This window comes from Canis aureus, chromosome 11 (genome assembly GCF_053574225.1).
Source record: "Canis aureus isolate CA01 chromosome 11, VMU_Caureus_v.1.0, whole genome shotgun sequence".
Classification (NCBI taxonomy): domain Eukaryota; kingdom Metazoa; phylum Chordata; class Mammalia; order Carnivora; family Canidae; genus Canis; species Canis aureus.
The window spans coordinates 26927801-26955453 of record NC_135621.1 but is presented as its reverse complement, the minus strand read 5'-3'; the positions used below and the strand labels follow the sequence as shown (position 1 = coordinate 26955453).

Below are 27653 nucleotides of genomic sequence, written 5' to 3'. Positions count from 1 at the left end.
TGCACTGTGCGGGATCCCTGGGTGGCGCAGAGGTTTGGTGCCTGCCTTTGGCCCAGGGCGTGATCCTGGAGACCCGGGATCGAATCCCACGTCGGGCTCCCGGTGCATGGAGCCTGCTTCTCCCTCTGCCTATGTCTCTGCCTCTCTCTCTCTCACTGTGTGCCTATCATAAATAAATAAAAAATTTAAAAAATGCACTGTGCAATTAGCTGAGACATCAGTTAGGTCTCTTGTATCCATAGTTTTCCCTTCCATGTCTTTCTATTTTCTTTGCAAACGCATCACCTGTCCTGCTGCATCCCACAGTTTGGATTTTGCTGATTGCATCCCTGTGGTATATAATTCTATAGGCTTCCCTGTCCTTTGTATTTCTGATAAACTGATAGTCTAATCTAGAGCCTGATTAGATTCAGATTAGTGTTTTCTGGCAAAACTAATTTACGGGAGATGTTGTGGATTTCATTAGGAGGCAGATCATGTCTGGCTCTCTTTCTTTGTGTGATGTAAGCTGTCATTGCTCTTCAGTGCTTATATCCCTTAATTCATGAGGAGTCGCAAGATGAAGTCATCCAATTTGGGCATTCTCTCTTCTACTATTAGCTGGAATACTTCCATGAAGAGAAACATCTGCTGATCTCTATTTGGTTCCTCTGAGGTACAAATCATAAAGGAAAGAGGATAAGTGTTTCATTCTTGTCCTTTATTTGGATCAATGTCTTCAAAATAATGAGTTGGATTTCCAGCACCCACCAAGGGTGACAACTTAATTTTTTAAATTATTCTTTTTAGTATCATTATGAACTCATGGGTTGAACCTTTGATGTGCTTTAGTCTGTTACAGTTATTCTTATTGATGTTTGAATTATCCCATCTTTGGTCTGCAGAAATCTCTTCAACTTGGCTCTGGAGTCCCTCGGACATCCCATGAGTCTTGAAGCTTCTTTGCCAGATGATGCTTCAAGATGTTCCCAACTCCTCTTGGGGTCTGCTTCTTGCGTCCTGACCAGGAATCAGCCATTCTCTATGGAGAATAAATCAGGAGTCCTGATTTATTTTGGGGGAAATGGTATTCAGAGATCACAAGCAAGGTACTAGGGGTATAATAGGTTTCTGATTTTTTTCTTTTTTTACTTTTTATTTTGAAATAATTTTAGACTTACAGTAAAGTTGCAAAAATAGCACAGAGTTCCTATATCCTCTTACCCAGCTTCCTCTCAGGTTAACATCTTACATAACCATAGTAAAATTATCAACCCCTCCCCAAAAATAACATGGCACAATACTACTAACTAAATTACAGACTAGGGGATCCCTGGGTGGCTCAGTGATTTAGCGCCTGCCTTCGGCCTGGGGCGTGATCCTGGAGACCCGGGATCAAGTCCCACGTGGGGCTCCCTGTGAGGAGCCTGTTTCTCCCTCTGCCTGTGTCTCTGCCTCTCTCTCTCTCTCTCTCTCTGTGTCTCTCATGAATAAATCAAATCTTTTTTAAAAAATAAAAAAAAATAAACTACAAACTATATTCAAATTTCACTGATGTCAATTTTTCCATTAATGGACTTTTTTTTCTGTTCTAAAACCCACCCCACATCAAACCTGTCATGGCTCCTTACCCTCCTCTTATCTGTTCCTCCATCTTTCCTCATCTTTCATGACCTTGACATTTGAAGAGTACTGGCCAGGTGCTTTGTAGAATATCCTGCACTTTGGGTTTGTCTTGTGTTTTCTCATGATTAGATGGAGATTATGCCTTGTAGGGAAGAATAACACTGGAGCAACCTTCTTCTCAGTGCTCCAGGGAGTATCTGATGTTCGTCCGTCTTATTCTTGGATGTTAAGCTAACCACTTGGTTAAGATGGAGTCCACTAGCTCTCTCCATTGTCCAGTTAGTATTTTCCCTTTGTAGCTAACGAATATCTTACGGTAGGGTGCTTGGATGGCTACATTGGTGGAGGGTCCGACTCTTGATTTCAGCAGGGGTCATGATCTCCAGATCATGGAATTGAGCCCAGAGTTGGGGCTCCGCAATCAGTGGGAAGTCTGTTTCTCTCTCTCTCTCTGTCTCTCCCTTTCCCCACTCATGTATTCTCTCTCTCTTCCTCTTTCAAATAAATACATTTTTTTAAAAATATGTCTTTGGGGAAATATTTTAAATTATGCAAATATTCTGTTTTTCCTCAAAATTTGCCTACTAATTTTCACATCCATCAGTGGATCTTGCCTGCAAAGATTATTATTATGGTGTTCCAGCGGTGAGTTTCTGTTTCCCTTATTCTTTTCTGCATTTTTATTAATGGGAATCCTACTGCAAGAAAGAGCTGTCCCTTCGCTCCCCTCCCCCCACTTATTTATTTATTCAATTATTCCTTTATATCAGTATGCATTTGTGGATATTTCATTCTGTGGGTTGTAATCCGGTAATAGGCTTTGAATAAATGTTTCAGGGCGAAGGGAAGGCAAGCAGAGAAGGAGAAAGAGAAGAAATTGGAAGTGGAATTTGTCTTATTTAACAAATCTTTATCAGAACACACTACACAGGTCAGGCAAAGTGTTCTAGGCCATCCACGTGCTGGTGGCAGTGACTTTTCTACAAAGCAAATCTGACTCTGTTCGGAAACACCCCAAGGCCCGAGGCTTTGGGGGGCTGGTTTAGTACTTGATTGGCATTTCTGTCCTTAGGACTCAGTCTGGCCAGGGTAGGCACAGTGAATGTTTCTTTCTTTCTTCTTTCTTTCTTTTCTTTCTTTCTTTTCTTTCTTTCTTTTCTTTCTTTCTTTTCTTTCTTTTCTTTTCTTTTCTTTCTTTCTTTCTTTCTTTCTTTCTTTCTTCTTTCTTTCTTCCTTCCTTCCTTCCTTCCTTCCTTCCATCTTTCTTTCTTTCTTTCTTCTCTTTTCTCTTTCTTCTTTTTTTTTTTTTTTTAAAGATTTTATTTATTTATTCATGAGAAACAGAGAGAGAGGCAGAGTCACAAGCAGAGGGAGAGGTCAGGACCCCGGGATCATGCCCTGAGCTGAAGGCAGACTCTGCACCGCTGAACCACCCAGGCATCCCGAAAGCTGGTTTCTTTAAGTTAGGTCCTGCCCCTCCTAAGCCAACAGCCCTGCAAAGTTTCCCCCATTTCATTCCATAAAAGTTGAAGGCCTTACAATAGTTTCAGGGTCCACTACCTGAGCCAGCCCTTCACCCTCCCTGCCCTCCTCTCTGTCCCTGGTTCCCTGGACTCTGATCGCTTCTGCTACACTCAGTCGGGGCAGGGTCTCTGCACTGGCCTGGACTGCTCTCCCCTTAGATGGCCAGTGCTCCCCAGTCCTTCTTCAGATCTTGAAGGTCCTCCTTTGCAGGTGAAGGGCCCCAACCACCGTACCCCAAACTGCCCCATCTCTGCCACAGAGTCAGCCTTCCCTTCATAGCACTATACATTTTCTGTTTTTTCTTTTAAGATTTTATTTCTTTGACAGAGAGAGAACGAGAGAGCATAAGAAGGGGGAGCGGCAGGCAGAGGGAGAGGGAGAACAGGCACCCTGCTGAGTAAGGAGCCAGATGCCTGGGATCATGACCTGAGCTGAAGGCAGAAGCTTCACCAAATGAGCCACCCAGGCGCTCCTCTTATTTGTTTTTTCATCTTCTGTCTCTTTCCACTGGAATCTAAGCTCTGGAAAACGCAGAGGGACTACAGTGGGACAGCGGGACGGGGACAATGATGGCACAACATGAAAACTCTCAGGGGTGGTCAGACGGAGGTAGCCTCGAGATCCAGAGCTAAAGATCATTTAGGTGTCAGTGGATGAATGGAGGCATGTCACGGAGAAATAGTCTGTTAGGAAACAAGTGAGAGAGAGCAGGTCATTCAAGGGAGATTGTGAATGGCCGGGACATGGAGTCACCTCAGCACTCCAGCTCCCCTACGTCCAGTGTCTCCAGTGTGCCAGGCCACCCACCCACGAGACACTCAGAGAGGAGGGGAGAGTGGCAAAGGAAACCACACCAGCCCCCGGACTCACCAGGGAGATAATGAACAGGGTAAAGGCGTGACGGTTTAATTGCACTCAGAGCAAGTGCTGGGAAGGAACAGAGAAGAATGGCTGCCGAAGTCACCTTTGAGGGGGCAGGGAGAAGAGGGGCTGGGGCAAGGGGGGCATGGCCTGGGGACAGGCTGTCTGGGCAGGAGGAGCACTCCAGTACCAACCCTCCAGTAGGAAAAACTACTGGGCATCAAAAACAAGACCTTAGAGACATGGAGGAGGCAATGTGGGGCCAGATTTTTCTGGAGAAGGTGGAGTTTGGCCTTTACCCCCAAGGCAGAGAGACACTGAGGGGTTCGAAGCTTAGAAATGACACTGTGTGACTTATATTCTAGGGGAGAGTCCATCTGCTCTTCTCTGAAGAATCAGGGACTCCACTCAACAACGCCTAGTTCTTCAGCTTCTTTTTTTTTTTTTAATATTTTATTTATTTATGTGTGAGAGAGAGCACACATGCCATTGTAGGAGCAGGGAAGGGGCAGAGGGAGAGGGGCCAGCAGACTCCCTCCCTCCCTGCTAGGTGCAGAGCCCCCCCAACCCGGAGTGGGGGCTGGGGCTCAATGCAGGGTGCATCCCAGGACCCTGAGATCTTGACTCAAGAAGAGCGGAAGTCAGGCACTTAACCCATTGAGCCACCCAGGCACCTTTCAACTTTTTCTTAATAACTGCTTCCCCCAAATTCTTAGGACTGAATAACGGGCATGAGTAGGGGGCCCCCCCCAAATTTGCAGCCTCCCGTTTACTTGCTGACTCCCACGTTTGTCCTTCGGGTTCGTTTTTCTTCTTTGCATTAATTACAATTTGTAATTATATTTGTAAGAGCATCTATTTGTTTATAATGTCTGGGCCACCGACCACCGTTTTAATTGTAGAGTATATACTTCCATTTGTTTCCAAAATAATTTTACATGAGAAGAGTAATAATGCCTCATACTTACTGAGCCATTACTATGTGACGGCAAGATTCTGAACACTTTAAGGAGCATAAACACATGATAACCTTACTGCCACCTTGTGAGGTTGCACTAGTTTTTAATCTTCATTTTACAGATGAAAAGACATGAGACCCTTAATATGTGGGATCACACTCCATAGGCGATCCCCAAACTTTTTTTTTTAAAGATTTTATTTATTGGGGATCCCTGGGTGGCTCAGCAGTTTAGCGCCTGCCTTTGATCCAAGGTGTGATCCTGGAGTCCCGGGATCAAGTTCCACGTCGTGGGGATCCCTGCATGGAGCCTGCTTCTCCCTCTGCCTGTGTTTCTACCTCTCTCAATCTCTGTGTCTCTCATGAATAAATAAATAAAATATTAAAAAAAAAAGATTTTATTTATTTATTCACAGGAGACACAGAGAGAGGAAGAGACACAGGCAGAGGGAGAAGCAGGCTCCATGCAGGCAGCCCGATGTGGGATTCAATCCTGGATCCCAGGATCACGCCCTGAGCAAAAGGCAGACGCTCAACCACTGAGCCACTCAGGCATCCCCCAAAACCTTCTTTTATTCAATTATGTTTTGGAGATCACTTCTGGTCCTTGTAAAGCTGTATTCCATTGTATATTAATCTTCCAATTTACTTTGAAAAAATATAAAGTCAGGGGGATCCTTGGGTGGCTCAGTGTTATGCGCCTGCTTTTGGCCTGGCCGTGATCCTGGAGACCCAGAATCAAGTCCCACATCGGGCTTCCTGCATGGAGCCTGCTTCTCCCTCTGCCTATGTCTCTGCCTCCCTCTCTCTCTGTGTCTCTCATGAATAAATAAAATCTTTTCCTGGGGGATCCCTGGGTGGCTCAGAGGTTTAGCATCTGCCTTTGGCCCAGGGCATGATTGTGGAGTCCTGGGATAGTCCCACATCAGGCTCTCTGCATGGAGCCTGCTTCTCCCTCTGCCTGTGTCTCTGCCTCTCTCTCTCTCTGTGTGGGTCTCTCATGAATAAATAAAATCATTTAAAAAATAAATAAATAAAAATAAAATCTTTTCCTAAAAAAAATGAGAAAATATAAAGTCCAATTTGCTAAGTTAATGGGCAGGTACTAAGGGAAACTTTATAGTAACCTCAGGTACCCTAGGATGGATTAGGGAGAAGCAGAGAGAGAGAGAGAGAGAAGCCTGGGGCGGCCTTTCTCCAGCCTGAGAAAACTTTGTGTTGCCAATCTGGCCTTTCTCTAAGGTTTAAAGTTGTTTAAAGGCTTAAAGACTACCAGTCCTCTCTTTTTCCACAGAAGACCAGGGCTAGAGTTGTGCTATCGGGTCATAGGGCTCTCCTGGTCAGCATGGACCGTTGCAGCCAGAGTAGAACTTGGGGGAATTTTTTTGCCTTTCTCGGCTGCCCTCAGTGGGCCCTGCCTTCATTGCCTGCAGGCTCAGCAATGCTCTCCAGACTCGGGCCCTGGCCAGCCCTCAAGCCTCTTGTCTCCCTCCCCCACTGCACCCCTCCCCCAGCTCACCTTCCTTCTGGGCCCTGGAGCTCCCAGATCTTTACACTCTACATTACAGGATTTGACAATGACTCGGTTTGTCTGCATTTCCTCCCAGACCACCAGCTTCAGGAGGTGGGGGCAGGTTCTGCTTTGCTCCTAGAGTCCCCAGCTCCTAGCACGGCCTCCAGCTAAGAACATGAAGTTGAATAAATACTTGCTGAGCAAATGGATGTTTGTAGTGAGAAAATAGTGGAGAGTTATTATAATGGCCAAGGTGAAAATTAAGGTAGGTCTGTGTTGGGTCAGTGGTGAGCAGTGGAGGTGGGTGTGGGTGGGGGAGCCCGGAGGGCAGAGATTTGCAGAGATAGAATTTAGAGGGTTTTTTGAGTGTGCTTGTTTGTTTTTAATTTATTTATTCATGAGAAACACTGAGACTGGTAGAGACATAGGCAGAGGGAGAAAAAGGCTCCCTGCGGGGAGCCTATGCAGGACACGATCCCCAAATCCCCAGACCCCAGGATCACGACCTGAGCCAAAGGCAGATGCTCAACCACTGAGCCACCCAGGTGTCCCTAGAGGTTTGTTTTTAATGAGGAAAAAATACACAATGGCCAGTCCTCATTCTATCTGTCCCAAAGGGGTAACTTGTCAGTGGGGCAGATTATTGAGAGCCCCTGAAGGTGTTTGAGTAGAAGAGCAGTTGCTCCGTGATAGCCATTGTTCTGCATGCAGGAAGTTGCTTCAGTCTGAAGGTAATAGGGGTCTGAGCCCGGTCTGGAGGGCAAGTCAGGAGGGCCCCTCACCCCTCAGGCCACCTTGCCTGGACCCACACACCGCCCCAAAATCCCAACAGGTGCAGCCAATTCGGAGATACTCCGTTCTCTCAGGCTCATGCGTGTGCAGGTATGGGTGATACCCTGCCTGCAAAATTGCAACTGCAGAGAAACGGCTGTTGCCATGGTAACAGGGTCGCTTTGGCAGGTTCCCTCAGACTTGGCTTCTGAACCACACTGGGAGGGAAGGAAGGCCAGTTTACCACCTGGTGGCCCGGGGGCCCTGCCACCCAGTAAGTGAAGGAAAGGCCCACCTGTTTATCCTAAATTCAAGTCCTAGTGTAATAAGATGACCTGGGTTCAAATCCTGACTCTGACACTTTCCGTCCTCAAGTCACTGAACTTTTCTGTGCTGCATTTCCCCCAGGAGTGAAATGGGTGTGAGAGGGTTAGATGAGACTGATACATGAAAAGTCTTTAGCACAAACCTGGTATGTGGTAACCCTTAGCTAATATTAAATCACCTCAGCGTCTCCCCTCCTCCCTCAACCCTGGGTCCTCTGCAGAAGTTTGACAGCAACCCACAGGCGTCTTTACATAGCAAAGCCACAGTGAGGGTGCAGGACAGGTTTCTAGGACAGTTAAAAAAGCAGGCCTGAGACAGGAAGGGGAAGGTGGGCTTTAGCAGCTCCCTGTAGCAAGGCCAAGAGCTTCCTGGACCCTCCTGTGGCCAGCACAGCTTGCCCCCAGACCTGCCATTGGTCTTCTCTGAGGATGTTGGGCCGGCATGCAACCACATTATGATTATTAGCTTAAGGCATATCTTAGAAACTCATTCATTTATTCTTGCATTCATTTGACTCAGTCTATGCTGTGCTGGACATTAGGGGATCCTGTCCTCAAGGAGCTCATGGTCCTTGTAGAGGAACCAAAAGAGGAAATACATGACTGTGCTCTGGCAGCATCTGGACCATCTGGCCCTGTCTGGGGGAGCAAGTGTGGACAGGGGTCGCCCCAGGTGGAAGGCTCAGCTGTGGCAAGGCAGGGAAGTAAGGACCTCGGTTCGGGTGCATCTTAGAGCCTGCAGTGGGATGGCTGGGGAACAGGCTAAGCTGTGGCCACCTGATAAAGTGCAAGACTTCCTTCAGAGAGCAAGGGATTGACTGCCCAGGGGTTTTAAGGATGGAATTTGCTTTTTCCAGAGATGCAGGATAGGGATGGATTGAAAAGGGAGAAGCAGCAATTGGGGTAAGAGAGGGAAAGGGAATGATGCTGTGTGGTGATCTGGGACAAATGGTGAAATCTGGATTTGAGGGACATTTAGGACATTTAGCATCAGTAGGACCTGGCCCCTGGCTAAGGTGATGGCCAGACAGTCCAGGCCCCTGTGCTGACTCTGGTCCCTGCACTGAGAAAACCAGGCCACTCAGCTGCCATGGGAGTTATGCAAGACCAGCAAGGCAGGGTGGGAAGCTCATTGCTTTCAGAGTCTGTCCAACACCAAAGTGCAGCCTGGGTTTGGCTGAACTACCTGACTGACCTGTCTGTGTCCCCTCCTAATATGAGAGCATGAACCTGGCACAGCACAGACACTCAGTAAACAGTAGCTGGGATCATGAATTTGTTATGACTGTGAGGAGCACCAAAGACAGCCTCCATACACTCAGTATTCACCCACTAAACACCCTGGGGACAGACCCTGGACATGACCAACTGAGCCTAGTGCTGAAACTGAATGACGGAAGGGCGGAGACATCAGGCAATAAACACAACAGGATTTGCTTGGGAAGGAAAGCTGTTTCCTTCAGAGCTCTTCACAATGCAAAGTTGTCAGGGGGGGGGAAATTTTCAAGCCTGTCAAGGGGCCAGGGTCTGGGTTCTTTCTTAGAATCTACACTGAGGCTCACCAACGTTTGGGGGGGACACCAACAGTGTTCAGGCCTGTGGCCTTTCTAAAAACAGGCCAGGGAGCAAATACTCCAAGTGTAAGGCATTACCTGGAGATCCTTGGCCCTGACACACAGAAGGGCCCAGGGCAGGACGGGGCCCAGAGCGGGCTGGCTTCCGGCATCTTCCAGGGCCCACTTCCTGGCCCCAGGGAAAGAGGTGATTGACTGTTTTATTGGCTTCTCCAGGCCCGGCCTGCTGCCTTTATCATGCAGCCTCCACCCAGCACAGGCCTGGTGCCAGAAGCCTCGGAATATTTAATGCGAGGAAGGAATGACAACCTGTGTGACTGGGTCTGTCCCAAACTGAAGTGTCTCGTGGCACCTTTGCCAGGTTCGTGCTGAGCATTTTCTTCAGGAGCAAGGAGCCTGAGGACGTTTTGTTGGGCAGGGCGGGTGCGAACACAGATGCTGTATTTTGAACCCATCCCATTACACAGACCAGGAATGCAAGGCACAGAGGGGCGACCTGCTGAGGTTGCACAGATCCCCTGTGCAAGCGCCCCCTGCCCCTACAGCGTCCGGGCTACTCGGTCCCCGTCCCTTGTACCCCCACCCCGGCCCCCCAGGCCCCGGATGACGCAGGGGAGGCTCCTCAGTGCTGTGGTTAAAGGGAATAAACGCCCCGACCGTCCAGCCCAGCCGCAGCACCGACCTTCTGCTTTGGGAGGTTTCCCGCAGCCGCCCCCTGCCTGAGCCCCTGCACCGCCTCGCCGCGCCCTGCTCGCAGCTCGGAAACGCCCCCAGGCTCACACCTGCCTCCCGGGCGTGAGCCGCCCGCGTCGGGCGCCGGCGCCATTGCTGGGGCGGCGCGCAGGGGCTCTCCCGCCCGGGTCGGGCCGCGGCCCGCGTGTCTTCCTACGCTCGAGTCTCGTGCCTGCGCGCCCCGAGCGCGTCCGCCCGCCCAGGGTTCCGGCCCGAGGCGCAGGGAGGGCGGAGGGAAAGGGAACTCGGACGGGAAAACAAAACCCCAGCGGCTTCCTTCCCCCGGCCCCGGAGACACAAAGGGCCCGCGCGGGGTGGCGGGGGCGCGGGGAGGCGGCGCTCCGGCCCACGCTCGGCCCGGCCCGGCCGCGGGCGCGCAGGGCCTTCGGCGGGGGCGGCCACACCCCGGCCCCGGCCCCGCCCCGCCCCGCCCCGCCGCGCTAGCGTCCTGGGGGCCGGGGGTGCAGGCGCGGGGGCCCCGGGGCGGCGGAAGTCACCTCGCCCCCGGCCGCTTCTCTCTCGAGCCTTTGTGGGAACCGAAGCCCCCGCGCCCCCCGCGATCTGCGCGCGCCGCCCGCCCCCAGCCCGACCCGCGGCTCGCCCGGCCGTCGGGGGTCGCAGCCTCCGCCGCCCCGGGTCTGCGGTCACGTGCCCGCGGGGGGCGGGGAAGGGAGGCGCCCGGGGTCCCCGCGCGGCACGTGCAGGGCCTCGCCGGGGGCGGAGCTCCGGCCGCGCCGCCGCGGGCTGGGCTCCGGGCACAAAGGGGGCGGGGGCGGGCCGAGCGGGGAGCCGCGGGCCGAGCGGGGAGCCCCTGCCCGGTGGCGCCCGGCGGCCGGCGCGGGCGGTCAGCGCTCCCGACCCCCCCCGGGGGCGGACCTCGGGGACTCGGGCTGACCTTAGGCCAACGGAGGAGCGCGGCCCCTGCGGGCGGTGCGGGGGGTGGTAACCTTGGGCTTTCTACTGGGCTCTACTGCGGGCAACTTTTAACCCAAAGCAAAGTCGTGGCGGGGAAACGAGCCCCCAGGTGCTCAGCGCCCAGGTACACGTCTCAGCTCGGGCCGCGCTGGCTCTGCGGTCCCCTCAGCCCCTGCCACCGTCCCTCGCCAGCGTCGTGGAACCAACCTAGCGTCGGGTCGCGTTTGGCTTGTGCGCTCGCTGCCCCCGACTAGATCGCTGGTTCTGAGGGAAAGCCTGCTGTTCGCTTAGAAAACTTTTAAGAAACGGAGGAGATTAAGATATTAAGGAGGGGCGGTAAAGACGTTGATGGGAGCTGATAGGGAGATCCACACAGGGGTGGGTGGGAGGCGTGGAAAGACAGAGGGTGGGGGAAGACGCTGGCGGCGCTTTCTGGAACGTGAGGTTGCCCCGGCGAGATCTTGAACGGAGGAGCCAGTGAGCTGGGGAGAAGAAGGGGTGAGAAGGGGTGAGGCAGGGCGCTAATTGAAGGTCGAAGTGGCCACATTTGCCGATGGACTGGACCGAGAGCTTGAGGGAGGGAGAGGCTTCAAGAATGGGAAACGAGGTGGCTGGTGGTGCTTTTCTTATTTTGAATATTTTATTTATTTATGAGAAACAGAGAGAGGCAGAGGCAGGCTCCATGCAGGGAGCCCGACGTGGGACTCGTGACTCGATCCCGGGTCTCCAGGATCAGGCCCTGGGCTGAAGGCGGCGCTAAACCGCTGAGCCACCTGGGCTGGCCAGGTGGTGCTTTTCTTAACTGCAGTGGGGATCAGCTATGGGAGAGAAAAATCAAAATCCAGTCCGGGCATGTTACATCTGAGCTGCCACTTAGCTATCCAAGTGGACATGCCACAGTGGAGGCGTTTCGAGAGAAATCTCAGAGACAGAGGAGGACTAGAGATACAAATCCGGGAGCCGAGAGCATGTAGTATATTCAGAATCGTAGGACTGAGCTTGGTGTGAATAGTGTCCCGGGAAGTTGGAGGGATAGCAAGAGAGAGTGCTCTCTCAGGAATCAAGGGGAGAGAGTGTTCCTTGGAAGAGGGAGGGATCCACAGTGTGAAATGCCGCTGAGAGGTCAAGGAAGGGGAGGACAAGAAATTGACCATGGGATTTAGTAACATGGAAGCCCTTGGTGACCTTGGCAAGAACAGTTTCAAAGGAGTGACAGAGCTGAAACCAAAGCAGACATATTTGTGAACTAGAGGAAGAGAGTGATTAGTTAATCTCTGAAGAAATTTTAATGTGGGGACACCTGGATGGCTCAGCGGTTGGGCGTCTGCCTTCAGCTCAGGAAGTGATCCTGGAGTCCTGTGATGGAGTCCCACATCGGGCTCCCTGCGTGGAGTCTGCTTCTCCTTCTGCCTGTGTCTCTGCCTCTCTCTCTGTGTCTCTCATGAATAAATAAAATCTTTAAAAAAAAAAAAAGCTTAATGTGAAGGAAAGCTAGAGATAGGAGGCCGAAGAAGGCCTACAGACAAGGTACATTTCAGAACAAAACAGGGGCACCTGGTGGCTCAGTCAGTTTGAGTGTCTGACTCTTGACCTCAGGTCTTGATTTCAGACTTGTGAGTTCAGGCCTGACCTTGGGCTCCAGGCTGGGTGTGGAGCCTACCTAAACAAAACAAACCCAAAACAAGCTTTTAATACAGAAAATGTAAAGCTAACACAAAAGTAGAAATAATAATCTGAGGAGCCCATTTCCATCACCTAGCTTCAGTGATAATCTACAGCCAACTTTGTTTCATCTATGCCTGCCTAGTTATTTTTTTTTTTGCCTAGTTATTTCAAAGCAAATCTCAGAACTCATTCTACTTCACTCATAGACTTCTGTGTATGTATCTCTAATAGATAGGAATTCAATCTTTAATAATCCAAGATTTTAGTTGTTTTTTTTAAGATTTTGTATTTTTTTAAGATAGTCACAGCATAATTATCACACCTAAAATAATTGGCAATAATTCCTTAATATCTATGTGGTCACAAGTGTTCACATTTTCCTATCTCATACATGATTTCTTTTTATATTTGGTTTGTTATAATCAGGATCCAAATAGGTCTGTCTATTGCATTTGTTTGGTATGTCTCCTTAATCTCTTTTTTCCTTAATCTCTTTTAATCTATAACAGTCCCCACCCCTACTCCCACCCCCCCTTTCTTTTAATTTTTAAAAATGTTTCATTTATTTTTTTTTTTTTTACTTATTTTAATTTTTTTTTTAAGAAGCCAAATCAGGGGTGCCTGGGTGGCACAGTTGTTAAGCGTCTGCCTTTGGCTCTAGTCATGATCTCAGGTCCTGGGATGGAGCCCCAAGTCGGGTTCCTTGCTCAATGGGGAGTCTGCTTCTTCCTCTCCCTTTACCCCTCCCCCCTGCTCTTGTGCTCTCTCTAATAAATAAAATCGTAAAAGAAAGAAAAAAAGAAACCAAATCATTTGTCTTTTAGAATTTCCCATATCCCGGGATCCCTGGGTGGCGCAGCGGTTTAGCGCCTGCCTTTGGCCCAGGGCGCGATCCTGGAGATCCAGGATCGAATCCCACGTGGGGCTCCCGGTGCATGGAGCCTGCTTCTCCCTCTGCCTGTGTCTCTGCCTCTCTCTCTCTCTGTGTGTGACTATCATTAAAAAAAAAAAAAAAAAAAAAGAATTTCCCATATCCTGGGTTTTGCTGATGGCATCCTTATGATGATGCTGTAACATCCCAAGGTGTCACATAAAGTCTGGTTGTCTCTGTGAGAGGTATGTGTCTTACACAATGCTCTGGTGTCTTCAGCCGGAACCTGCGAGTATGAAGGTCCCCACCAGCCTTTCGCCTGTCACCCCCACAGCCTTGCAACCCCAATCAAACAGTGGTGAAGAGAAAGCTTCCTGAGGGGCAGGGCATGGAGAATATTTCATTGTTCACATGTTCTAGACTTAGAAGTAACCTGAAATTGGACTTAGGTGCAGCATAGGCCTGGAAGATGGGTAACAGGAAATCTGGGGAAGAGGTGTGTGAATGAACTCCTCAGAATGGGCACCATGTGGACATATCTGTGTCCCGTGAGCACGTGAATGCTTTCTGAGGGACATCTGCTGCAGAGGAGGCTCTCAGTAACTAGGTGGACAAAATGACACATTCTGTGGATGTCATTCAGCTTCTCCCCGCCAGTCCCCAGTGCTTGTTCAGTGGATCCTCTGGGCAGTGATCGGGGAAATGAACTAAACAAATAGCAAAGACATCCCCTCATCAAACTGACCTGGCTACTGCATTCCTGAGTTTTCAACCTCCCAACAGCAGAGACCAACCCTGACATTGCTTCCAGTATGGAGGACCAACCAGCCACCTGTTGGACTCCTTTGTTCATGAAGGAGATAATAGTTTGCCCTCACCAAAAGAAATAGGCATTCTGGATAGGGTTAGCTTCCCTGTCTGCAGGGTTTTTGCCAGCGCCACCGCCCATGGACTTCTGGAATGCCTTTTGCACTCTCACGGTATTCCACACAACAATGCTTCTGATCAAGGGAATCATTTCCTAGCAGAATTGCAGCTGTGAGCATACGTGCACAGAACTCACTAATTTTTTTTAAGGTTTTATTTATTTATTTTTATTTGAGAGTGAGAGAGGGCAGGGTGGGGCAGGAGCAGAGGGAGAGGGACAAGCAGACTCCTCACTGAGCCCATAGCCCAGCTAGATGCTCAATCCCAGGATGTTGAGGTCATGACCTGAGCCAAAATCGAGAGTCAGATGCTTAACCAACCAAGCCACCCAGACACCCCCAGAACTCACTAATACTACTACGTTCTGCCCAGAAGCAGCTGGCCTGAAAGAATGGCAGGGTGACCTATTGAAGACTCTGTTCTGGCATTAGTGGAAAAACTCCCTGAAAGGATGGTGTCTGTCTTACACAGTGCTTTGGACCTGTGACCAATATGTGGTGCTATTCAAAGTTCTGGAACAGGAGCAGCTCTTCTCATTACTACATCTACTGCTAATTTCTCCTCCCACAACTTTCAGCTTGATGGGAGGTCTTAATTCCCAAGGGAGATATGAACTATAAGGGGACGGAGCTATGGTTCCACGGAATTGGAGTCTGGACATTCTGCATTTCTCGGTTGGTGAAGAAAGAGCTTACTCTGCTAGCCTGGATGATTCACCTCAATTGCCAAATCAAGTTGTTGGTTACAACGTGTGCAGCAAAACTATGTCTGGAACCCAGAGGCTTCCACATGGCACCTCTTATTACTTGCATGTCCAGTATTAAAAATTAATGGGAAATCAAAGTAACTGATAAAGTAGGACCACTGAGAATTCAGATCCTTTAAAAATGAAGTTTTGAGGGACACCCAGGTGGCTCAGCAGTTGAGCATCTGCCTTCGGCTCAGGGCGTGATCCCAGGTCCAGGGATTGAGTCCCGCATCAGGCTCCCTATAAGGATCCTGCTTCTCCCTCTGCCTGCGTCTGTTTCTCTGTGTGTCTCTTATGAATAAATAAATAAAATCTCTCTTTTTAAAAATATTTATTTATTTATGATAGACCTAGAGAGAGAGAAAGAGAGGCAGAGACACAGGAGGAGGGAGAAGCAGGCTCCATGCTGGGAGCCTGATGTGGGACTTGATCCTGGGACTCCAGGATCGTGCCCTGGGCCAAAGGCAGGTGCTAAACCGCTGAGCCACCCAGGGATCCCCAATAAAATCTTTTTTTAAAAATGAAGTTTGGGGCAACCCGGGTGGCTCAGCGGTTTAGCGCCGCCTTCAGCCCAGGGCGTGATCCCAGAGTCCTGGGATCGTGTCCCATGTCGGGCTCCCTGCATGGAGCCTGCTTCTCCCTCTGCCTGTGTCTCTGCCTCTCTCTGTGTGTCTCTCATGAATAAATAAGTAAATAATTTTTTAAAAAATGAAGTTTTGAGACACTCTGCCAGGTAAAGAATGCTAACCTGTTGAAGTTCTGGCTGAGGGTAAAAGGACAGAGTGGGTAGCGCAAGAGGGAATAAATAAATATTAACTGCAGCCTTGTGAGCAGTTACAGACCTGATGTGGAAGATTGTGGCAGCTCCCTACTGCAGCTGTGTCCTTTGGCGATCATTCTAACATTGTATCAGACCAGCAGCTTACGATGTATGTGGTAGGATGGGTGTCAAAGTAATCAAGATTCTTTAGGACTATATTGTGATAGAAACCAGGAGAGTTAAGTTAGCCTGGGGCTAAGACAGGGAATGTGGCCTGCTGTTCATCACAGATGAATGCAATCTGCTTCTTGGTCGCCATTGAAAACAGTGCATTTGCCAGATTAATAGCTGCACACAGAGCGCTAGAGGCTTCGCTGCTGTATCACAGTAAATATGCTGCATCTGGCACAGCAGCTGTGATTAGGGCTACCGTTTGGTTAAGTTAGGGTAGTCCACTGTCATTTACCGTGATCCATCTGGCTTTTGCAAGGGCTAGTCCAGTGAATTAAACATGATACCAATCTCTTCCATTCCACCTGGGCCGTAGGAGTGCTTCTGATTTGCTGTGTTGGCCAAAGGAAAGACTCAGACAGTTTCGGGGACTTCAGCTTGGTCTTTCCAAACACAGTGGTTTTTACTCTCCAAGTCAAGGAATAAATGTGTAGGTTCTGCTGGCTGCTAAGTAAATCCGTTCTGATCCTTCAAAGATTTGGGGGAGGGATGCCTGGGTGGCTCAGTGGTTGAGCATTTGCCTTTGGCTCAGGTCATGATCCCGGGGCCCTGGGATAGAGTCCTGGATCGGGCTCCCCTCAGGGAGCCTGCTTCTCCCTTTGTTTGTATCTCTCTGTCTTTCATGAGTAAATAGGCAAAATCTTAAAAAAAAAAAAAAAAAAAAAAGATTTGGGGAAAATGGCTAGAGGACCATGACTCCATTTTTCACCAGCTTCTGAATGCCCCCATTCTAACAAGAGGGCCATGATGGCACTTGGGTCGGTCTCCTGGTATCAGGGTCATCTCAGACCTGTATCTAACAGCCCTTGAAAGATCTGGGCATTCACCTCTTCTGTAGTGAATATTTATTCTGATAAGTGAGTAAAAGTCCTTTTGGAGAAGCTGGGAACTTCTTTTGTATATACTTGTTGTGATACTTTGGGGTCCTTCCTCGAGGAATCCTGGCCTCCTCTTCCTTTTTTTTTTTTTTTTTAAAGATTTTATTTATTTATTCATGATAGTCACAGAGAGAGAGAGAGAGGCAGAGACACAGGCAGAGGGAGAAGCACGCTCCATGCACCGGGAGCCCGATGTGGGATTCGATCCCGGGTCTCCAGGATCGCGCCCTGGGCCAAAGGCAGGCGCCAAACCGCTGCGCCACCCAGGGATCCCCCTCCTCTTCCTTTGATGGCTTCTGGTGGAAGAACCAGTTCATGTTTGCCCAATAGGTGAGAAATGTAGATTTTCCAATTTAATGGCTGACATGAGCCATCTGCCAAAACCATCAATTACCACACATCTCTGTGCGGAAGGCCATCTGATTGCCATTCCAATTTTCTTCCCCATTACAGTCATTGTATCTGTCTTGCCTCTGATGATTACGTGCTACCACCTGACCTCTGCTAGTCAGACTCCTGTCATCCACATTGTCACCGAAGAGCCCAGGTCAGTAGGTGCATCTTTTTTGTAAGCCCAGGCCCATAGGATGGCTGCCACTGTTCCTCAACAATTTTGACCTCTTATAGGTAGGTGCATTCCAAACTGCTTCAGTAAAGACTGCCTTCCAGAGATTGTGGTCAGCTGGTAGGTTCTCTGGTTTTACATGACAAATCCATTCGAACATGCTCACCTCTCTCAGCTTTTTGTCTTCTCCATCCCGCCCAAGCAAGGCCAACATTTTCATCTCATTTACTGTAGGATATCTTTGTTTGCAAGCTTCGAGGGGCTGTTATGGAGAGTATTAGAACTGGAATTCCAGGAGTCCTTGCCAGAATATTAAATCCTGAGTCCTGAGAGGGTTTCCCAAATCAATAAATTCATCCCTTTCCAGGCTTCTAATCCACCCTCCCTGATCCATTGCTCTCGGGACACATTCCCAGGCATGGCCTTGTTCCTGCTGAAACAGATTAGCCAGGTTCTGAAGCTCTTTTGTAAAACTTGATCCTAGTTTTTGGTCTTAGAAACCTTGAGGGCAGGAAAGGGTGGACCTCAAGGAGGGCAGGTATCATCCTACAAGACACCTGCCACTGGTGAGGTCTTTACGAGGAGGCTGTGTTCTCTTCATGAAAGGCCAGTTCTGCTGTCCCAGATGGTGAGGGTGATCTGGGTGGGTATTTAAGATTCTCAGCTGAGGGCAGCCCCAGTGGCTCAGCAGTTTAGCGCTGCCTTCAGCCCAGGGCGTGATCCTGGAGACCCAGGATCGAGTCCCACGTAGGGCTCCCTGCATGGAGCCTGCTTCTCCCTCTGCCTGTGTCTCTGCCTCTCTCTCTGTTTCTCGAATAAATAAATAAAGTCTTTAAAAAAAAGAAAAGATTCTCAGCTGAATCTGGTCCAATGTCATATCCAGGTCTCAGAGCTCCATTCCTACCCTTTCCAATCCCTAGCAGAGCCCCACATCTGGCTCCCTGCTCAGAGGGGAACCTGCTTCTCTCTCGCCCTCTGCACCACCCTGCCCCTGCTTGTGCTCTCTCTCACTCTCTTTCTCAGTCAAATAAATTAAAAAAAAAAAAAAAAAAAAAGGTTTGGGCCTGAATTTCAGCACTGTCTGTCCTCTAGCTACAGGAGATAAGGGCCTCTTTGGATACCACCATGGAAATTTCTGTTTGTTTGTTTTTTTTCTTTTTTTAAGATTTTATTTATTTATTCATGAGAGACACAGAGAGAGAGAGGCAGAGACACAGGCAAAGGGAGGAGCAGGCTCCATGCAGGGAACCTGATGCGGGACTCAATCCTGGGACTCCAGGATCACGCCCCAGGCCAAAGGCAGGCATTAAACCACTGAGCCATCCAGGGATCCCCAATTTCTGGTTTTTATATTGTGCTTTGAGTTGATAGTGCACTGACTTGAGCCTGCTATTTTCTTCCTTCTGGACTTTAATGGCCATTAAGACAGCCAACAAGCTTCATAATCCTTATAATAACCATTACTCTCCTATTTTTTAAAGACTTATTTATTTATTTATTTATTTATTCATGAGAGACACACAGAAAGAGGCAGAGACATAGGCAGAGGAAGAAGCAGGTTCCCTGTGGGGAGCTGGGTGCAGAACTCGATCCCAGGACCCCGAGATCACAACCTGAGCCAAAGGCAGACACTCAACCACTGAGTCATCCAGGTGCCCACCCTCCTATTTTTCAAGTGGTAGAGTTGTCACAGGCTCCAGTGAATCTTCTACCTATACCCCCTTCCTAGTAACCAAAAGCTAGAGTCCTAGTAATGTGCTAATACAGCACGCTTGAGGTGCTCTCCATCCCACTTAACATCAAAACAGTGCCCTCGTTGACACCTAGCTGGTTCTGATCTGATTCCAAAATCCCATCCGGAGAGCTTACTTCCTGGAATCACTCTGGTAACATCTTGTTTTAGATTCCATCAAAGACAGATCCTCAGGCAAGAGTTTGAGAGCAGATAGCTTATTTCGAAGATGACCCCAGGAAGCCCCAGTAGAATCGATGGAAAGGTGAGACAGGAGAGGTAAGGAAGCTAGGGTATGGGGTGTGGTTGATATATGGGTACGTGAACGTGCCATCACCACTGTGGGCAACGAGGACTCCCTTTAGGAAGTGTGCAGAGCTCTCCTCTGGACTGTTTCACTCTAGAAGTAAGGAAGCTTGGCATTTATCCACTAACTTCCACCTCCCACCATTCAAGGATTGCTCTTGGGAGTGCTAATTTCCTAGCACTTGCACAGTGCCCACGTTCTGGCTGGGCATAGTCCTGTGATCGGGGAAAGTGATTTGGGCCGAGAGTCTTGGGTGCTTGCCCTGGGAAGCCTTGGGGTACAGAGGAATGACCAATACTTTGAGGACCTGATTGGGTGCTGCTGATGCTGAAGACTGGGTCCCAGGCCCACAGGCCCTCCTCCAGGTTATCACATGGCCCAAGGCCCTGTGTGATCCAGCCTCACCTCATTTTGTGTGTTCTCTTTTTCACTCATGCTGGTCTGTTTCTCTGTTCATGAATTCCTTTATTTGTTTCTAGGCAGGAAAACAGAAACCAAACCGGTTATTTTAACCGGCAGAAATTAACGTAGGAAATTAGTTAAACAGATATTAGAAGACTGAAAGGCAGGAGAGGAACACTACCTAACACAGAGATGGTAGGCAGGGCGAGATCATCCAGGACCTGTGAGCTGTGTAATGCTCTTGAGGGGAACAAGTGAGAAAGTATTTGGGAACCACCCAGGCAGCATCTTGGCCTTGCATGGCACGTGAATGCTTCCCCTTTTCCCTTCTTGTCTCTGTTCCATCTTTGACTTTATTCTGCAAGCATTCTACTGACCAGGGCTGTCCTCCGGTCCCTATGCCCAGAGTAGGCCATGCAGGGATGCATGCCTCACCTCTGTCTCAAAAGAACTCTGATCTTCCTGTCTGAACTTTAGGATGGGCTTGAACCTTGTGGATACAAGGATTTGGGGAATCTTGTTCTGCCCTTTGCTCTGTTGATATTGAGCTTCCCATGGCCTCAGGTGTGCCATGCAGTACTGTACCTCAGGGCCTTTGCTTATGATGCCTATGATGCTCCTGGGCCCCGGCACATGGTTTCCTCTGTTCCTTCTTCCTCTTGTATCAAATTCTTGCTCCTCCTCAAGACCTAATAGAACTATCCCCCTTCCCTCCCGGACTTCCCTGCTTTGGAATTGACATATGCATACACACACCTATTATAGCTTGTATTATAGCTCTTTTTTTTTAAATCTGTTTTTCTCCTGCCCAGAGTATGACCTCCTCTGAGGCCTCATTCATCCCTGTATCTTCATTCATTCATGCAATGAGTCTTTTTTGAGTCCCTAACTATCCCAGGCGTGGGAGCAGCTCAGTCAATGTCTGCTGGAGGGATGAATGAACTGGTGTGTGGTTGCCATCCCCATGGATGCTATGTTGCTAGGTGACAGGCTCTAGTGATGATTAGCGAGGAGGGGGCGTGACCGTTGTCATGTGAGATGAGAGTAAGCATCGACACATCTTCCCGTTGGATCGGGGAAATGTCGTGGGTGGAAGTACCACACTTAGCACTGCCAGTGAGGCAGGGGTGAGGTGGGGCCCCTGACGGTGGGTGGAGAGAGAAGGGACAGTAGGAGACTTTCCAGGATATATGAGTAGTTTGAAAAATCCCTATGAGGCTACCTTTCCTTCTCCCTTCAAGCTGAGAATCACTGCATTAAAGTTTTCTAGGGGCCTCTCGCTTTCTCAGCTGGTTAAGCGTCTGCCTTCAGCTCAGGTCATGATCCCAGGGTCCTGGGATGTAGCCTCACATTGGGCTCCCTGCTCAGCAGGAAGTCTGCTTTGCTCTCTCCTCTGCCTCTGCTTCTCTCTCTCTCTCTCAAAAAAAAAAAAAAAAAAAAAAAAAAAAAAGTCATCTAAATCAGAATAATGAGGAAACCGAATGGGCCAGGTTCCACACAGGAGTTCGCAGAGATGCCTGCAGGGACCGGCCAGGAAGGTGCAAGTGAGAGAAGTGGGCTGGAGGAGAATGTGGTTCAGGTCTGGAGCCACAGCCACTCAGCACAAAGATGTGGTCACTCAGAAGATTTATCAGCTCCGTGGTGTGAGATTTTTGCTGTTTTCAGGAGAGGCTCCAAGGCCAGATTTTATTGTGAAAACTCCTGATTTTTCAGTATTGAATATAAATCAAGATTTGACAAAGCCAAGAATTTTCTGACTTAGCCTTCCTCTCTGGCCTGAACAGATCTTTCCTCCAAGGCCCAGCCTGGAAGCCTGGAGAGCACTTCCCCGGGGAGCACCTCCGACATCACTAGCTTGGCTGTCATGAACATGCCCTGACGCCAGCTGTGAGCCAGGAGCCGTGTTCGGTGCCAGGGACACAGGGGTGAAGGAGCCTCTACTCTTGGCAGCTCCCACTGAGTACCCACTGGGTCGCAGGGCCTCCCTGGCTCTCTGCTCTTTCCTTACCAGCCTACTGGCTTCCATTTCCGGGTCCACAGCGGCTCCCCCTCTAGCCTGCGAGTGCTTTGAGGGCAGCAGTGGTGCCATGTGGGTCTTTGCATCTGGCACATATAAGGAACAATAGTGGGCATCAATGAAGTCTCTGGGGAACGCAGGCCTCAGATAAGTGAAAGTCCTGTGGATTTGGCAGATTGGGTAGTGTACAGAAGGCAGAGCTCAGATCTTCTAGTCAGAGGTGTTTAGTAGAAGGCAGCATCTGTAACAATGAGTTGGGTGGCCTGGAGGAAGGTAATGAGCTCACCGTCCCTCAAGGTGTCTGAACGGAGGCGAGCTGACAGGCCATTGAAGGTGCTGGAAAGGGGAGCTTTACTGGGTGAGAGGCTGTGCTGGGTGGTCAGCTGTTCCATCCAGCTTCCATGATTCGTGCTTCTGCAGAGCAAGATTGAGCAAACTGCTAGATTAGGCCGCAGAGGCATGGGCGGGGGTGGGGGTGGGGGCGTTAGGAGCGGGCCTGTGCCTCCAGGCAGCCCTGGGCTTGAATCTGGACTCTGCCACTTAGCTGTGCACAAGTGGGCAGGATGCTTCACCCTCTCTGAGCACAAGTAACTTGGTGTTTGGGAGCCTGGAATGCTTTCTCCTCTCGTCTCCCCTACAGGGCTCCGACCCACAGAGCAGACACAACAAAAGACTGCAGTGGAAATGGACAGCAGGCATTCTTGCTAGCACTTAAGGTGAAAGCTGCTCTGGGTTAAAACTGCTCTTCAAACGCCTGGGAAGGTGCCATGTGGGGGACCAACCTGTCCCACAGTGAGTCCAATACAACCAGTTTCCCCTCCTGTTTTAGAAAAGAAAACCACTAGTGAGCACCAGAGGAAATTGTTAGCTTACATCTGAAGGCTAATTTTTTGTTTTTGTTTTTTAAATCCCTGTCCCTAGGCATTAGAATCACTTCTAGTAGGGAGATGTCCACACTCCAAGGGGCATATGGGATCTGAGTAGATCAGAGAGATCCTGCAGATTTGAGTCTTCTCTCTCCACACTCTGGGCCAGAGATTCACTGAGATGAATGGTGGGTGGGATCACCTCCATTATTTAAATCATTGTTTCTCACTCAGTCTCCCTTCTCTGTATCTGCCAAGCTCATATACCAGAATCTTCATAGGTTACTTTAGCATATGTTAAAAGTACTCTGATCAACCTGGGCAAACCAGAACTATGACCCAAGGCTTTTGGTTAGTTGTACTGAGAACTTGGCTTAGGCCTGGGCCTCAGTCCAGCCTTCCTACTCTCCCTGGCAGGAACGAAGACAGCTGGGCCCCTAGCACATTCCACCAGGTACAGGTAGGAAAGTTACAAGAGAGTGAGACCAGCCACCAGGTCCCTCACTGCTCACCCATCACAGATAGAACAGAAAGGGAATGGGTACCTGCCAACCATTTTAAAGTGAGGCCACCTACCAATGAAGTGATTGTTGAGCTCCAACCCTTAGGCTAGCTCCTCTTCCCATCAGGGAGAGCAAGGAAGGGAGAGAAAGAAAGGCTGGAAGCGTCCTTTATGGGCATTTGGATGGAAGCGCCCTCCTTTATCGTGGAGGCAGCCATGCACATAGGGGCCTGCAAACACTTCTCACCACCACATACTCCCCATGAGAGCATCAGTGTAGAGGATTTAGCACAGTGCCTGGCACATGGTAAGCCTTCAAAAGAATGTTAATATTAGGGGCATCTGGCTGGCTCAATAAGTGGAGTGTGTGACTCTTGATCTTGGGGTTGTGAGTTTGGGCCCCATGTTGGGCATAGAGATTACTGAAAAATATAAAATCTTTAAAAATGTTAATTGTAGGTGGGATGCCTGGGTGGCTTGGCGGTTAAGCATCTGTCTTTGGCTCAGGGCGTGATCCTGGGGTCCTGGGATCAAGTCCCGCATCAGGCTCCCTGTGTGGAGCCTGCTTCTCCCTCTGCCTATGTCTCTGCCTCTCTCTCTCTGTGTCTCTCATGAATAAATAAATAATAATAATTATATATATATATATATATATATATATATATATAATTTTTTTAATGTTAATTGTAGGGAACCTGGGTGGCTCAGTTGGTGAAGCGTCTGACTCTTGATTTTGGCTCAGGTTATGATCTCAGCATCATGAAATCCATCCCCACGTTGGGCTCTGCACTAGATGTGGGGCCTGCTTAAGATTCTTTCTCCTCCTTCTGCCTCTCCCCCTCCTCACTCTGTCTCTCTCAATCTCTCAAATAAAGGGACACCTGGGTGGCTCAGCAATTGAGCGTCTGCCTTTGGCTCAGGGTGTGATTCCAGGATCCGGGATCGAGTCCCATATCGGGGTCCCTGGGAAGAGCCTGCTTCTCCCTCAGCCTATGCCTCTGCTTCTCTGTGTCTCTCATGAATAAATAAATAAAATCTTAAAAAAACAACCCTGTCAAATAAATAAATATTAATTTTAGCGAATAATAGTAGCCCACAACAAAAATAATAAATACGTATAATAAAAATGTTAACAGGGGCATCCCGGGTGGCTCAGCGGTTGAGCACATCTGCCATCGGCCCAGGGCATGATCCCAGGGTCCTGGGATCGAGTCCCACATTGGGCTCCCTGCGTGGAGCCTGCTTCTCCCTCTGCCTGTGTCTCTGCTTCTCTCTCTGTGTCTCTCATGAATAAATAAATAAAATCTTTAAAGAAAAATGAATCTTAGGGCAAGTTAAGTAATTCAGCTAAATTTATACTGCTAGTGACTTTATAAACCCATGTAATCTGGCTGGAGAACCATACTTGTAAGTTGTCTGCTCTACTTATTCACTGATGTTGGGTCATTTTACTTATCCAAATAATAATTGGTAACTGATAACTCCAATAACTGGTAGCTCTGGAACCCAGTCAGAAGAGATACAGCTAGCTTTATCTTGAAGTTTGATCAGGAACTGGTGCAGAAATTGGGTTATACTGTATTGATCCAGGTGACAGTGATGCCCAGGGCACGTCTTGGCTACAGGCATAGCCAGATAGCACAGAGTGGATACTCTTGACTCTGCTTGTTGTTATTTCTCTTTGCTTGTTTGTCTTATTCCCTTTGGCCACAGCCAGACCATCTCTACTTGGTGGGAAAAGCAGCCTCCACTAGTAAAGGTCACAAGCTAAAAGATAAACCCTGACCCTCCTAGTGTCCCTCCAGCAGGATGGACTGCAAAGAACTGTTTGGGCCACATGCCCATTTGACCGATCATTCTAGACAGGAGATGGGACACCATTGTCCAAACCTTGAGTCCCACAGTTGGTGGTGTTGGACCTATCATTTCACCCTGGGGTTGAAAGAAGCCTAGCCAGCCGGCATGACCTGACAGCTAAGATAATGCAGCTGAGTAGCAATCCAAGGCTTCTCCAGTGCTCTCTGGAGGCCCACCACCTCTGTGATTCCCCCCCCCCCGCCCCCCGCTTCCCCAGCCCAGCTCAGTGGAAAAGGCAACGGATTAGCCAGCAGAATGCTGGAACTTGTGCCTACCTCTGCCACCCAAGCTGTATAACTTTGGGCCAGTGGCATCAACAAGCAAGCTGTGAAGAGCAACACAAGGGTGAAAGTTCACCCCTGGGCTTATGGTTGAACCTCTCCACAGACACACCACACTCCTCCTTCCGATTCGATTCCAAGGCTTCCCTTTGATGCTTTCTCTGCATTTGCCTGATAGAAAAGGAGGAAGACAAAAGAGAAAGAACTGGACATGAACAGGGAAAGCATGACCCTTGACAGCCACTGAGTGAACATTTCTTTGTGGGTTTTGGAGGGGGAAGGGACTTAATGGTAAGAGTTCACAAAGCACCAAATACAACCTCAAACTCCTGCCACTTAAGCCAGCCCAGGTGGATGGGTGTCAGGAGAATAAACTGCTGCATGGTTGCCTTGGCAACCAAATTTGTTAGTGATAAAACCTCAGAGCCATGACAGAGGGAAAGCTACAATCTACAACATGTTCATGGATTTATCTAGTCAAGCAAAATTCTGGGTGACAGGGGGCTCTTTGGGAAGGAGCTAGGTGATTCCCTTTGAAAAGAGGACCTGGGGTGCCGAGCATCCACTCACCTGTGCAGTGAAGGAATAACCCATATGAATGCATGGGCCCCCACTCAGAGGGGCAGAGCACCTCAGTCTGGAGTACTGGGGACTCCAGGGCTTTGTCTGCCCTTGGCTGACCCTAGAAAGTGTGTAGGAAAGAGTTGGGACCCTCCTGCACTAGAATCAAGTGATAGGCCCTTGTGGGCTTGCTGCATCACAATGACCAGAAAAATCTCTACTCTCTGGTGTTTGCTTGTTCCCTATTTTCTTCTTCAAAATTCTGCTGTCTTCAGTTTAACCCTCTGGGACTCTTTACCCACCTGCCCACTTTTTAAATGAAAAATGCTCTGTAGGGGCACCTAGGTGGCTCAGTCGGCTGTCTGCCTTCACCTCAGGTCATGATCTCAGGTCCTAGGATTTAGTCCTGTGTCAGGCTCCCTACTCTGCAGGGGTCTGCTTCTCCCTCTCCCTCTGTTCTCCCCCCGCTCATGCTCTCTCTCTCTCTCCCTCTCTCTCAAATAGATAAATAAATAATCTTTTTAAAAATGCTCTAAAACATGGGGGTGGGGAACCACAATCTTGGTTTTCATTGTAAAGCTAATATACTGCAAAATTTGGTAAGACACAGCTGTAAACTTTTTGTGAATTTCTTTAGAGGATTCCTTTCCCTGTATTAGGCATATCTTTTTTTTTTTTTTTTTTTAAGATTTATTTATTTGAGAGAGAATGCATGAGGGGCAAAAGGAGAGGGAGAGAGACTCCCAAGTGGATTCCTCCTGAGTGCAGAGCCTGATCCAGGGCTTGATCTCACGACCCTGAGATCATGACCTGAGCTGAAATCAGGTCAGACAACTATACCACCCAGGTGTATATTTTATTTTTTAAATGTGATTGCGATCATATGTGTAATTTTATATTTTTTGCACTTGACATTATATGAAAGCATTTTACTTAGAAAAATAAAAGAAAGCAAGCTTTTTATGAAACAAGCTTTTACATAGATAAACATGTGTGTAATGGTGGTCACTCCGGGTTCACTACCACATTTTTAAGGGCAATATAGGGCAAAGTTATTCTTTTTATTACAGTTTTGATAGTGAAGGGAAATCGCACTTGCTTTCCTTTTTTTTTTTTTTTTTTTTCTCACTTGCTTTCTATATGGATATTGAGGAGCAAGTCACGCTAAGATCTGTATCTTGATTTAGTTTTTAAGTGCTTGCCACCTGGGTGGCTCAGTGGTTGAGCGTCTGCCTTTGGTTCAGGTCATGATCCCAGGGTCTATGGATCAAGTCCCACATTGGGCTCCCTGAAGGGAGCCTGCTTCTCCCTCTGCCTATGCCTCTGCCTCTCTCTCTACCTGTCAAGAATAAATAAATAAAATATTTTAAAAATAAAAAAATTAAAATATTAATTGCTTGCAAATAGAGTTTGCATTAAATGAAAGCTTTCTGCAGCAAGTAGAATGATACCATTTTCTATCCATAATTTCAAATCTTGGGGAAAGTTTCCACCAAATGGAGAAACGTCTACAGCAGGTAGTGTATGTGCAAGTCAAGTGTATATGTACATATATGCATCTGTGTGTTAGTGTGTGCCTTTTATAACTAGTTACTTTTGCCATATTTCATTACCTTCTATTTCAGAAGGCAAACATTTTACTTACAATGACTGAATATTTATAAATATCTTAAAGATGTTTATTTGACATTTAAAGTAAGATGC

At 48.6% G+C, this 27653-nt stretch overlaps 2 long non-coding RNA genes across 3 annotated transcripts in view; both read right to left on the bottom strand.

The window, feature by feature from the left end:
- Window positions 1-679: 679 nt before the first annotated feature.
- On the bottom strand, window positions 680-10224 carry LOC144323655 (uncharacterized). 2 transcript variants are annotated; one of them, XR_013389042.1, is made up of 2 exons: window positions 9815-10224; window positions 680-1021 (listed from the first exon to the last, which is right to left on the bottom strand). It is a non-coding gene; the product is annotated as an uncharacterized LOC144323655 (long non-coding RNA). The 2 variants fall into 2 exon arrangements; XR_013389041.1 differs by having other exon boundaries at window positions 9915-10224.
- Window positions 10225-21414: 11190 nt separating this feature from the next.
- Window positions 21415-27653, bottom strand: part of LOC144323654 (uncharacterized) — a 42743-nt gene continuing 36504 nt past the window's right edge. The window contains exons 3-4 of the long non-coding RNA XR_013389040.1: window positions 25383-25559; window positions 21415-22702 (exon numbers count right to left, since the gene is read on the bottom strand). This is a non-coding gene — a long non-coding RNA (uncharacterized LOC144323654). The remainder of the gene's footprint in view (window positions 22703-25382; window positions 25560-27653) is intronic.